At 38.3% G+C, this 13,465-nt stretch overlaps 1 protein-coding gene across 2 annotated transcripts in view; it reads right to left on the bottom strand.

The window, feature by feature from the left end:
- skor2 (SKI family transcriptional corepressor 2) overlaps positions 1-13,465 on the bottom strand; it is a 110,665-nt gene that overhangs the window by 46,407 nt on the left and 50,793 nt on the right. For both annotated transcript variants that reach the window (XM_058616444.1, XM_058616442.1), the window contains exon 3: positions 6,234-6,294. The gene's annotated coding sequence lies outside the window, so the exon portion shown is untranslated. The remainder of the gene's footprint in view (positions 1-6,233; positions 6,295-13,465) is intronic.

The raw sequence follows: 13,465 nt of genomic DNA on the forward strand, positions 1-13,465 counted from the left end.
CTGCACTCTCAAAGTTGTGTGCGTGTGCTTGTATTTATTGCCTCTTTAGGACCTTTTTCTGGCATAAACACTGACCTTGACAGGACCAGTAGTCCTCATCATGGAGACCAAAACCTGGTCCTAATGAGGCAGAAACTCATTTCTGAGGAACTGGAACTCAGGGTTAAGATTTAAATTGTGGTTAGGCATTATTACTGGTTATGGTTGAAGTTTGGGAAAACGCTTTCTTTCGACTTTGCAAATGAATGGAAGTCAATGCAGTGTCCTGAGAAGAATAGCTGCACAAACCTGTGTGTGTGTGTGTGTGTGTGTTTGCCAGAAGCACAGCACAGCCATCAGAGACTAGATGAGGTCTCTCTGACAGTTAGAGAAGAGGAATTGCTTGGTCTCTGTGCCACTAAAAGCTTTTACACACCTACAAACAAATGTGCATACACTGAACACAACACACACACACACACACAGAGTAACTGCTGTTAAATGAGGCCCCGGATAGTAAATACAACTGTTAATGCCTCATAACAACATACACATGTTATGTTGTGGTTAAAATTCACTGATTTATGTGTATGTATGCATTAAGTGCATGTACACATGTACAGTATGTGTATGTTGTAAATGCACATGCATAAGGACAAGCATGTTTTATAAAGTCTTATATTCTTATCATGTGACAGGCACTGTTCACATGACCTCACATTAAGTAGTTCATTCAGGAGATGGGATGTTTAACGACTCTCGGACAGCCATAGCAGTGATTTTGACGTTATTTAAATAATATTTGAATAATCAATATGACAATCTAAGAATAAATAGCCCTGTTATGTTAGGATGTGTAATAACATTTATTATTTCATTAATCTAATGGTGAATACTGAATTGTTTTCTTTGCTAAGGAAAAAAAAATGTTTTCCTCAAACCATGGGTTACACTTACTGATTGCACACGGTCACACATTTATACATGATTTCTTTTTTTCATTAAGGTCAAAATTGTCAAAATCGTTATGGAACTAGTGTTAAAAACAGTTACTTTATCTGAAAGTAACTGTTTTTAACACTAGGGGCCTCAAAGTGGCCCCTAACACAAATGACCTGGAGGCCACATGAGCTTCATGGGCGATATTATCTGAACTTAACTATATCATGGTATTCCACCGTACGGAGTATTGGGGCCACATGTAGAAATGTTTTTCTCAGAATTCTGACTTTTATCTCAGAATTTCCTCCAAATTCTGAATTTAATCTCAGAATTCTCCCAGAATTCCGAGTTAAATCTCAGAATTCTGACTTTTTCTTAAAATTCTGACTTTAATCTCAGAATTTCCTCCAAATTCTGACTATAATCTCAGAATTCTCTCAGAATTCGGATTTAAATCTCAGAATTTAATTCAAAATTAAATCTCAGTCTCAGTCGGTAAAATTGAGTCACATAAATGTCAGAATTCCCTCAGAATTCTGACTTAAATGTCAGAATTCCCTCAGAATTCCAACTTAAATGTCAGAATTCCCTCAGAATTCCAACTTAAATGTCAGAATTATCTCAGAATTCCAACTTAAATCTCAGAATTCTCTCTGAATTCTGACTTAAATCTCAGAATTAATGCCTTTTTTATTTTTTTTTCCTTTCAAAAATCTTTTTTTCACTTCTGTATCACTGTGACATCATCAAAAACAAAGGTTTAAGAGGCGGGCCACATGAGATCGAATAAAGAGCCCGCAGGCCACAAGTTGGAGACCTCTGCATTAGGCAGGAGTGTGATGACACCAGAGAACACTGAAACTCAGTGAGGCGGTTTCCTGTTCTTATCCAAATACTGCGACACATGGAGAAGATGTTTTCCCAGGCAGAGCGACTACCACGGTTGGTGCAGCCTGCATCACCTGCTTGTAAACTTTGGGTTCTCCTATTGAATTTTAAATGAGTTTTGAGGAGAGGGAGGGAGAGGAGAATGATGAGTGGACCGGCTGCAGAAAGATACACAAGATACTGCCGAGGGAGAGAAAGAGAGAGAGCGAGTGAGCAAGAATCATTTTTAATTCTGCTGCCATAAAATAATAATAAATAAATGAATAAATAAAACAAAAATAACCTTTGTCTAAAATATACAATCTAGCATTTAGTGTGCGTGCCTATGTTAGTGCACAGAAGAGGAGGACAGTGAGGGTAGAAGAGCATGAACAACGCTCCGCAGGTGTTTGTCACCTCTATAGTTGGAAACCATTACAGTGGCACACACACACACACACACACACACACACACACACGCACACACACCTCTGGACAGTGTTTTGTCTTCCTTTGTCTTCCAGTGTCATCTCTAGTGTTACACATCCAAAACACTTTCTGAACACAAACCACTAAATGATGGCTGCAGGGCACACACATAGGTGTTTGTGTGTGTGTGTATGTGTATGTGTGTGTGTGTGTGTGTGTGTGTGTGTGTGTGTGTGTGTGTGTTTTGAAGGAAGCACAACAAAAGAAAGAATGATTTTTGTGTGAGTATGAACGCGGTGTTTGTGTGTGTGTGTGATGACCCTAGGCTGTGGTAGATGAATGGGTGTTCTGACCTCCCTACAGGGGTGCAGGCATGCTTATTTACACAAAGCACCCTTAGGTGTGTGTGTGCGTGTGTGTATGTGGGTGTATGTGTTTCAACTCCACAAACTTCTTACATGTCTTTCTTTCTTTTTTTTAACTATAGAACAACTTCCCAGACACTTTTTATTTCACTTCTCCATTTATGATGATGTGTTTGGACCATTATTGCTTCAATATTGTAAAAGAAAAGTCAAACTTAATGGAATGTGAGAATATTACTGTTTATAGCTGCATCTATAGATGGTGTAATGAACTAGTGTCATTAGGGGGGCACGATATATCGGTATCTGCTAAAATATATTATCGGATATCCCTGAAAATCAAGAATTACTGAAGGAGAAGACAAGACAAACAAATGAACGAAGAAAACTTGCTCATCTGTTGGTTTTAACAGCCATTTCTCCCTGCACGTTCACACCTCCACAAACAAACCAGACTTTTGGAGCAAACGAACTAGGACTCGATTTAGAGGGAGCTGGTATGAATGTACCCTCAATGACCTCTGCAGTTGGACAAAGAGAAAAACATATATATATATATATATATATCGGTATCAGTATCTGTATCCAGATATATGCGCTCCAGATATATTCGGCATATCAGAGCTCTGACCAGACAACTCCTCGTGACAACTGATCCATGCGGTATTATTATAAATGAAGAGCTTTAATAAGTATATATACAATAGCAGATGGAAATGTAGTCACTAATACTTTAAAAGCCTCAGCCTCACCTGTAAAAAACCTTAAGAAAATTACCATTCTCCCATCGAGAAAATGTAACAAAAGTCAAATGAAAGATATCTGTAAACATGCACCACACACACACACACACACATACACAATTAAGAGATGTTAATTGCTCTGGAAAGCACTGAGCACTGTTTAGGTTTAGGTTTTCCACGTTAAATATTCATTTCGACAGAACTTTTAAAGTAAATAAAGTCTGTACAATTATTGCATCATTAGTTATTTAAAGTTAACTTAAAAATTTAACATGTTTGGCTTACAGTGGTAAAATTAAATAAATTCAAATTGCACATTGCTTATTCAACCACGCCGTAAAAGAAGATATTTTTTTTAATAAATTAATTTTTAAGACTCTTTCAAGCAGCAAATAAAACCCCCTTTATTTACTCTTTATCTACTTAGTGAGTCCTGGTCACAATGCTTTTAACTATTTTACATAATCAAGACTAGATTAATACTCAAAGTGCAGTCAATCACTTGTTTCACGTTGAAATAAAGTTTCACAGTTGGACAACACTCTTTAAAATATGCTTGAATAACAACCTTCTCCATTTTTATAGTGGATGAGAGAGAAATGTGTTCTGCCACTGTAGAATCGCATTGATTCACCCCTGAAAGGTGAATAAATTGCATGTGTTGTTTTATGGAAACAGGAAAATCCATGCCACTGTTTACAACGCCTGCTGCCTCTGTAAATCAAAGAGGTGATCAATGTGTGTATCAACGGAGCCATCGCCTCAGTACATGCACAGTGATTGTGCATGCAACAAAGTCTTTTAGATTAGTTTTCTTTCAGTGTTTTAGGGCTGCAACTGACTTTTAATCTCTATAATTACCCGATTAATCGTTTGGTTCACAAAATGTCCAAAAAATTATGAAAAATGTTGATCAGTGTTTCTCAAACCTGGAAATGATGATGTTCCTAAATGTCTTGTTCTGTCCAATAATCAAAATTATTCAGTTTTAATGATTTTTTTGTTAAATGGAGCGAAGAAACCAGAAAATATTCACGTTTAAGTAGCTGAAAAAGATGCAAACTTGTTTTAATTCTTTATAAAACACTCAAACTGCCTAATCAATTATCAAAATAGTTGGTGATTACTTAAGTAATGGATTTGTAATTGACTTAATCAAGTAAATGTTTCAGCCCTACCGCCAATTTTTTTCTTAATTAACCGATGACTTGTCAGCAAAATGTCATAAATGTTCAACTATTGTTTCTCAAACCTGGAAATAATGATGTTCTCAAAGGTTTTAACGATTTCTCTGTTCTGTAAATCAAAGAACCCAGAAAATATTCACATTTAAGAAGCTGAAAACTTGTTATACACTCCGATTAATTGATTATCATAGTAGTTGACAATTCATTTAGTGATCAATTAATTGAGTAACTGTTTCAGCCCCACCGTTGATTTTTATTTCAGTTAACTGATGACTTCTTTGGTCAGTAAAATGTCATAAAATGTTGACTGTTGTTTCCCAAAAGGAAATGATGATGTTCCCAAATGTATAAAGTTTTAATGATTTCTCTGTTATATAAAGCAAAGAAATCTGAAAATATTCACATTTAAGAACCTGAAAACTTGTTTTAATTCTTCCTAAAACATTAAAACCATTAATAGATAGTCAAAATACTTGACAATTCATTTACTAAGTGATTAAAAATTGATTTATCAAGTAATTGTTTCAGCCCAAGGGTCAATTATTTTCTCAATTAATTGATGATGACTTGTTTGGTCAGTAAAAAGATTGTTCACCATTGTTTCCCAAACCTGGAAATGATGATCTGATGATTTGGCCGCAAACCAAAATGATTCAGTTTGAACGAAACCAAAAAATATTCACATTTAAGAAGCTGAGAACACTCAAAGTTATTATCAAAATGGGTAAAAAAAGTAGTTTTTCCTGTTTTTGAGTGTGTGTGTGTGTGTGTTTGCATCCATGTTTCTACATCAGATAGTGAATGTGTACATGTGTTTGTTTGTGTGTTAGTGTGTGTGTGTGTTCAGCCCTGCAGCAGAGTCATTTCTGTATTGACAACCTGCTTGTCCCTGTCATACAGAGAACATGAGTAGAAAGGCCATTCTCATTTAGCCTGATAAAGCGCCTGTAGCATCATAACGACCTCTAGCCATTTATAAATCATACTTTCAACACGAGGGAGCCCGTCCTCTAACTGCTGACTGATTGCACAATTGATCAAAATTACTTATTCATGAATCGGACAAGCATTTTTTTTCTTTCCTTCTTTCTTTGTTTTTTTCCTTTCCTTTTTTCGTGTGTGCTGAGCAGAATCTCACGGGATTATAAAAGTTGAGACTTTCATGTCGGTAATAAAACACAATCTGTTATGGTACGATAAATAAAGTTATATTCTGGCTGATGTTTTATGTTGTTATGACTTTATACCAGTGTATAAATCTGAAACTTATAAGACCTTTTAGCCCTTCCCTTGTTTCCTCTCCTCTTTTCCTTCTATAACTAAGTCCATCTCTTTTTATCCATCATCCCCCCCTCCCCATCATATTAATCTGCATAGGAACAATCAGTGGCTCATGTTTACTGATTCACCCAATCAGGTATCAGCTCTCCCTCGAGGTTTTAAGTCCCCATCGACATGTGTGTGTTTGTGTGTGTCTGTGTGTGTGTGTGTGCATATGAGTGTGTGTGTGTGTGTGTGTAAGACAAAGGAGGAAAATCCCTGCGAGAGCAGCACACAACGTGTTGATCGATCCTCTGCAATTACCAGCCAATCGAAACGTGATTTATTTCCCAGGGAATCATTTCAATATCAAGAGAGCGAGTGAGTGAATTGTGCGTGAGTGTGTGTGTGTGTGTGTGCGTGACAGAGAGTGAGACACTTGTCAATAAACTACCACTTACTCCTCCATTCTCCTCTTCCTCTGTCCGTCCGTGTGTCCATCTGCTCTCATCCTCATCAGGGCTGCAACAATAAGTCGATTAATCGATTAGTAAATGAATCATCGACTTTTGAGGTTTTTTTTTTTGTAAAACAAGACATTTGAAAACATTTTATTTCGATGATTTGGGAAACAGCTTAACATATTTCAACATTTCAAAAATCCTCATCTGTGTTTCACATTCTCTCTTCCCTTCCCTAACTTCTTCTATTTTCCTTCTTCTCTGAACGCACTCATCTTGTCCATCCCTCCGTCTCCACACTCATCACTCCTCTCCTCTTTCACCCCCTTTTCCCTCTCCAGCTCTGTCCCCCCCCCCCATCTCTCCCTGACTGCTCCCCTGTGAGGCTATCATTCTGAGGCCTTGTCAATATGACCAGTCAACCAAACAAAAAGACCAACTGACCAATTGAGGTATTTTGACTCTTAATCCCCCCCAACCCCCAAAACCCTCCTCCTCCTTTCTCACCTTTTCATCATCGCCCCCACTCCTCTCCTCCTCCTGGTTTTTTTGCACTTAATTAAGTCGCCAAGTGGCTGTCAGGAATAATTTTTTGCTGTGGCGCGAGGCCGAGGGCCGCCGTGGACTTGACATTTCATAATATTGCGTCTCCACGTTGATTGAAATTGATTTTAGGGAAGGGGGGGAGAGAGAAAGAGAAGGGGCCCCGTGCTCGCTGCCGCCGTGATCGTTTGACAACTCTCAGCCAATCAGCCCCAAGGACAGCCCATGGAAATCCCCCCACCCCCCCACCCCAATCTTTCACGTGGCAACTCATATTCCTACGAGTGATGGCTGGACACTGCATGTGTGTGTGTCCGAGTATCAAGGGTCGGACATGGAGTACCGTCGCAGGGTCATGGAACTGGCAGTCACATTTCCCATAAATCAGCTGGTCAGTGCAGAGGGAAACGTACAAGTCTGTGTGTATGTGAAGTACTGCTGGTTTAGGACCTTGTCAGGACCGGTATAAATACCAAAAATCTGGTCCTAATGAAGCAGAATCTTTCAGAGGAACTGGCTAAGTTTAGATAAGAGATTTCGAGAAAAGATATAAGGAATAAAACATAAAATCAACAAAAATAGAAGTAAAACAGTAAAATATGTGACACAATATAACTATAAAATATAAAAAAAACTACATAGAAGTGTCTGGGTTGACTATTTTCATCCTGAAGTGAAGCCAAGGAGAAGAGGTGGGTCTTGAAGAGTGATTTAAAATGTTCAAAGTTGGGGGCAGATTTAATTTCCATGGGTAACTCGTTTCAAAATGTAGGGGCAGTTACAGAAAAGGTTGGGATTTTGGCACTAAAATCTAAAAGCAGCCTGTAATTAGACCTCAGAGCTCGGAATGGAGCGTGAAGACAAAGAAGTCCAGAGAAGATAGGATGGTGCCAAACCGTTAAGAGCTTTAAAAACCAACAATAAAATGTTTGAAATAAATCCTTAAACAAATAGGAAGCCAGTGGAGAGAGGCGCAACACAGGTGTGATGTCGTCTTTTTTTTCCTGTTTCAAGTCGGGCAGAAGTGTTCTGGTCCAACTGGTGTCGCTGGACAGACGACTGGTCTAAACCACCATACAGAGAATTACAATAATCCAGCCGAGATGTTGGATAAGCATGGATTAGTGTCTCTAAGGAGAACAGCAGTGTAAATCTGTGCGTGTGTGTGTTTGAGCAACCTCTGCCCCCTTCAGCTACATTTTTCTAATAGAGGGTATAATGTTAGATGCAAATGACTGTTTTAATTGTTGCCTTATTAACAGGGAGTGGGGGTATTAACTAAAGGACGTCATGATGAAATGCCACTCAAAAAGTAAGCTGCAGTCAGAATCAATCAGGGTAATTAATTACAAACGCCACCATCAGTGTTTCCATAATGTTTACAATCAGACTCCGACACACACTCACACACACTTACTTCACTTTTCTCTCTCCGTCTGACCTGAAACACGTGTCGGTCCTCGTTTTCCCTGTACGGGGGTCAGCGACGCGTTTACCGCTATCTTTTCACGAGCTGTTGTCCCAAGGCCAGGCTTAATTGTTATTTTTGTTGGAAAGTATTTCTGAGCGCACGCACACACAAATACTGATTTAATTAGTTTTAACCAATTGTGCATTATTCTGGTTTTCAATTATAATTAAATCAAGCGACAATTTATTCATTTACTTATTTATTTATTTATTTTGTACAGTTTATCTTACTGACAGTTATTTATTGTTATTCAAACAGGTTTTGCAACTTTAATGGAAAAATGGAATCCAGATAAGGAGAGCGGCGTCATTAAGAAACAACTTATTGATGTGGTTGTTTATTGGAGGCAGGATTCTAAGAAGTCATGACATGAGCTTGGTGAACCTTTTTCAGTGTTGGTCGTTACTAACTTTAAGTAGTGCTGTTTCTGTGCTATGATGTAATCTAAAACCTGACAACCTGAAATCTTCAAACAGGCCATCAATGCGCAAATATTCACATCCTTGATTAGCAACTGCCTTTTCTAAGATTTGATATATATATATATATATATATATATATATATATATATATAAAAAGCGACCCTATATATATATATATAGGGTCGCTTTTTTTGAGAAGGGGTATATATATATATATATATATATATATATAGGGTCGCTTTTTTTGAGAAGGGGTTTAATAACTGCTACTTTCAAGGTTTTGGGCCATGGGTCTCCTCTATCCCCCATTTTTCCCTTTCACCCCAACCTGTCATGGCAGATGGCTGCACATCGTTGAGTCTGGTTCTGTCATTTCTGAGATTTCTTCCTGTTAAAAAGGGAGTTTTTTCTCTCCACCGATGCCTAGTGCTTGCTCATTGTGTGAACTGTTGGGTTTCTCTGCTCTCGATGATGTTGTCTATGTACAGTACTTTGAGATAATGTATGTTGTGATTTGACGATATACAAATAAAATTGAATTGAATTGTTTTGCTTTGGAATGTGTTGGACAATGTATAAATAAAATTAAAACTAGGCTGACAAAATGTATTCTCAGTATTGGTATTGGCCCGATACTGGTCAAAATGTCTGGATCGACTGGATCGGATATCGCACAGGGTAAACATGTGAATAGGCAACAGCATTTTAGCCGAGTCACCTTGTGGGCCGAAGAAACGAGCCGAGCATCACAGTGACTCGAGCCACAGCCACGTTAGCTAATGTTAAAAGCTAGCCATAGCCTTCTTCTCATTAATGTTCGCTAAAATAAACCTGTCAGATAAAGAATGATAAGAAATGTTATGCTTGTCGATATCTGTATCTATCAACAGAGAGACATACCGGCCGTCTGGTTTAGTCAGTCGTTAATATTTAATCACGATAAAGTCTGTCTGTTTTTCTTTCATACTTTTCCTATATTCTGGTTGAGCGACCTGTCAGACCAGATCATGTGACACCTCGAAGAATATTTTCTGTTACACAGTTGGAGAATTATGTCTTTGAAATGGCTTGAAATGTGTTAACAACCACATAGTTTAAAACATCTATTATCTGATATCGATATTAGCCAGATAGTGCCATCCCTGATTCTTACAGGAAACTTTACATTCTTGTGCACAAACACGCAATTTCTCCAGAGTTCATCATATATTAATATACTACTTATATTTGAATTATTTTAGTCTAATTTACAAACAGACTGTATTTTTAGCTGTGGGATTGTCCCTGAATGACAAGACTGTGGCTCACTGCCAAAGACTAATGTGTGAAAATCCCTTGAGCAAGGCACTCATCTTTTACCCAAACCTTCAGATCTTCAGAAGTTTACCCAAAATCCACCTTCTCTGTTAGAAATACAGAGATTCATGTTTAATTCAAATCTATTGTTTGTAAACATTGCAGAATTATTTGCGAGAAGCCAATTCCTCATTCAGTCTTTTCACATTCTCATTTGCTCCTGTTCTAATTGGGTTACGAGTGTCACTTGCTGTGTCTCTGTCTGTTTCTGAGAGCCGCTCCCATATTCCTGATGAGGTTCAGTGTTCTAACCCCCTTTTTTTTCAGACGCTCTAATCGCCGCTCAGTGCTCCAGGCAACAGACAAACTGTACCAGACAAACACACACACACACACTGAGGAGGAGAAATTGCTTTTATTTTGCAAGGAGCTAGTCTAAATTAATTGTGATTCTTTTCTTTTTTGTTATTATTCACCATCAGTTAACTACAACAGTTGCTCTGGTAACATGGCCTAGATAAAGAAGAAGAAAAAAAAGTGGCTGTGGTCAACTTTTCACGACACACGCCTTTATGACTCATGATTTTCTCTTTTTCTTCTTCATTTTCCACTGCTTACATCCTTTACATGTCATTTAGCAGACGCTTTTATCCAAAGCGACTTACAATGAAATTGAGTACAATCAGCCAGGGGTGGAGTCGTACTCGCGACCATTGCGACCATGATGTCTTTCGCACACAGGGTACCGGTCTTTACCACTGAGCCACTCCACCCCCTCCTGTCTTCTGTCGTCTCCTCTCCTCCCCTCCCCCTCCCCCTCCCTCCTGCTCAGCCGTCTTGTCCGACAACACAGCTATTAACCTCTGGCCTTGTGTCTCTCTTCCCATCACCGCTGCAGTAATTAGGAGGTCAATCCAGCCCTCCTCTATCATTTACTCTGATACACACACACAAACACAGAAGCTTTCTGATGACATGTGATGTGACAGATTTATTGCAATCCCAGCTAAACCTTTTAAAAAAATATACATATAAATGCTCAAAGACACACTATAAAGAGAGTCAACCTCCTCTAAACATGAGCCATTGTCTCTTATAATTGATTCTTCACTACTGATACATATAATACCATTAGATTTCTGGCATTGCTTGGTGGTGGCAAGTTGTTCTTTAAATTATTAATTTCACCTAAGCACTGCCACTAGACTGAACAGTACATTTAGACCAATGGTGTTAAAAGCGTTTAAAAAAGATATATAGTAAAAAAAAAAAAAAAAAGGGAAAATCAGGGTTGGATAAATGTGATGTTTTGCTTTGAAATCAAGGTCAATCGAGGTCAACTGATACAGTTTTTCTAAGGCTGACACCAAGCTCTAGAAATCAGTGCAGCCTATAAATGGCTGATCAATAGGATGCCGCTTTTTGACAGGGGGTAGATTTCTTTAGGGATGAGCAAAAATAAAAAATAAAAACCCAATACCACCAATAACGATATACTCTATTTACTTTTTTCCCTGAGCCCAACTGCAGAGGTAATTTACTCTATTCTGGAGTGAAATTAACCGAATATTTTTCATACTCATGTCTCAGCAGATGTAGATAGAAATTTTCTTGCAGAAATAAATAAGCGTAAAAATGAACATTTGTAGAGGATGCCAGCATAGAAGTCAGGGAGGTAGTGGCATATTTAGCCTACTATTGTAGTCATTAGTCATATTGGCAGATTGAGGTATGTTTGCCAATATCCAATAATACATTTTTAAGCCAATATCTGCCGATACCGATATTGAGCCGATAATATTGTGCATCCCTACTAGGAAGTAAATGCATCAGCACAGATGTCGTATTATTGATTAAAGGCTGTATCAGGCTTATATTGGTAAGGGTACATGCTCATTGCTCAAGATTTTGATATGCATGTATGATATCGGACACAAAAAAGTGGTTCAAGCCGTCCAATTTTCTTTCTTTGTTCCTCCATATCAATCAGTTGCTCTAACTAACAAATGATCCACAACATGTTTTAACTAAACTAGACATTTATTGACTAATATGTACTATATGGCTCTCTAATCTGTATTTTGTGTCTCGACTGGAGTGCATATATATTGTATAACTTCAATAAAAATAACATATATATAAACTAAATATTACATGAAACTGGTGTAAAACATTTGTAAACCTACATAAATAAACAATGAAATAATGCCCACATTGTTCCAAGATTTTAAAATTGTTTAATATTAACGCTTGAATGAAAGCATTCAATATGTTAATTTGATGCATAATTTCAACGTGTGTTATAAGCTAATCATGCATTTTAGAATATGTTCATCTCCATGTGACAATCACACACACACACCTCCACATGCACACACACACACCCACACACACACAGCAGGGCTGACAGGACTGGGCAATGAGCTGTCAGAGCAGTTTCTCTACATCACACAGGTCATTGGCTGATCCCTGTCCGTCTCTTCCTCCACCTCTCTCTCTCTCTCTCTCTCTTTCCTCCCATCCCTCCCTCCCTCTCTCCCTCCCTCCCCGGCGTGTCGTTAACACAACATACAATTAAAGTGTGTGTATCAGTGTCAAACCCCTGCTATTAGCACCTCAGCTTAAATGGCACTTGGCAGAGAGCTGAGTCGCAGCTTCCTCCTCCCAGACAAACAATTACAGGCCTCGCACACGATCCACGCCAAAACATGTTAACAGCTAATGAGCTCGACACAGCGGAGCGGCGTACAGCTGCAGTGTTTCTGTGCGTGTGTGTGTGGACTGACACTGTTGACTCTGTTTGAAGACATACTGTCATTATGAAGTAAAGGGCGATTGCATGTAAGTGCTAAAGAATAAGAGGAATAAGCAAAATGAAGATTACAGTCAACTAAAACAGGAAGATCATAGCATTTCTGAGGCAGCGGAAATGTGGAATGTTAGATGAAGCCAACAAACTCTTCACGGCAAAAGAAAGTGAACGACAAAGAAGGAAAAATTATATGGCAAAAGAGACTTGAGAGGGTTCAAAACAGCATCAGACTTTCTTCAGGGTTTCCTACACAACAGAAGGACAAAACAAGCATGTCATTTTTGGTTTGATTTGATATGTAACAAGTTCTCAACACGATAAAAGCTCTACTAGGTAGTACATGTATCAGCACTGATGTCATATTACCATAAAGGCTATATCGGGCTTATATCGGTAACAATACATGCTCAAGTTTTCAATATCTGTACGATATCGGAGACAAAAAAGTCCAGTAACAAATAAACTAGACATTTATTGACTACTTCTTTCTTTTCTGAGAAGCAGAAATGTTGAATGTTAGAATACGCAAACAAACTCCCGAGCAAAAGAAAGTGAATGAGAAGGAAGGAAAAATTCTATGACAAAAGAGACTTGAGAGGGTTCTAAACAGCAGGGTTTCCTACACAACCGAAGGGCAAAACAAGCATGTATTTATTTCATCTGATACATAACAAGATGCCTTCTCAAC

The sequence above is a fragment of the Solea solea genome, chromosome 19, assembly GCF_958295425.1.
Source record: "Solea solea chromosome 19, fSolSol10.1, whole genome shotgun sequence".
Classification (NCBI taxonomy): domain Eukaryota; kingdom Metazoa; phylum Chordata; class Actinopteri; order Pleuronectiformes; family Soleidae; genus Solea; species Solea solea.